The following is a 745-nucleotide window of genomic DNA, read 5'->3' as shown; positions in this document are numbered from 1 at the left end:
AATAAATAAATAAAAAGAAATTAAATTAAGGGGCTGGAGAGATGGTTGGTCCTGAGTTCAACTCCCAGCAACCGCAGTGAGGCTCACAACCATCTGTAATGAGATCTGGTGCCCTCTTCTGGGCGGCAGGCACACATGCAGGCGGAACATTGAATACATAATGAATGAATACATTTTTTTAGGAAGAAAAGAAAGAAATATTGAAGGAAGAAAAGATTTCCAGGGTGTGTGAGATAGACTGGGTCTTCATGCTTGCTGCCAAGCCTGACAATCGAGTCTATACCCTGGAACGCGTGTGGCAGAAGGAGAAAGCGGACTTCCAGAAGCTGCCCTTTGACCCATACATGTGCCCCACTGCACACCAGCCCCCCTGACAGATAAACAAATTAATATATATTCTTTTATTTTTTTCCTATCTGACCACCATATATTTATGATTATATATATTAAGACTTGATTTTTTTTATTTCTTTTTCTAATAGAGGGTTACACTGTGTACCTTGGCTGGCCTGAAACTGCATAGATCAGGTTGACTTTGAATGCAAAGATATCTGCTTGCCTCTGCCTCTGCCTCTGGAGTGCATGCCTAGCCAAGATTTTGTTTATTCTGTTTACTTTTATTTTGAGACAAGATTGTTTTGTGTAAGCCGGGCGATGGTGGCACACGCCTTTAATCCCAGCACTCGGGAGGCAGAGACAGGCGGATCTCTGTGAGTTCGACACCAGCCTGGTCTACAAGAGCTAG

Source organism: Microtus ochrogaster, linkage group LG2 (assembly GCF_000317375.1).
Source record: "Microtus ochrogaster isolate Prairie Vole_2 linkage group LG2, MicOch1.0, whole genome shotgun sequence".
NCBI classification, from domain to species: Eukaryota; Metazoa; Chordata; class Mammalia; order Rodentia; family Cricetidae; genus Microtus; species Microtus ochrogaster.
Note: the sequence above shows the minus strand (reverse complement) of the source record.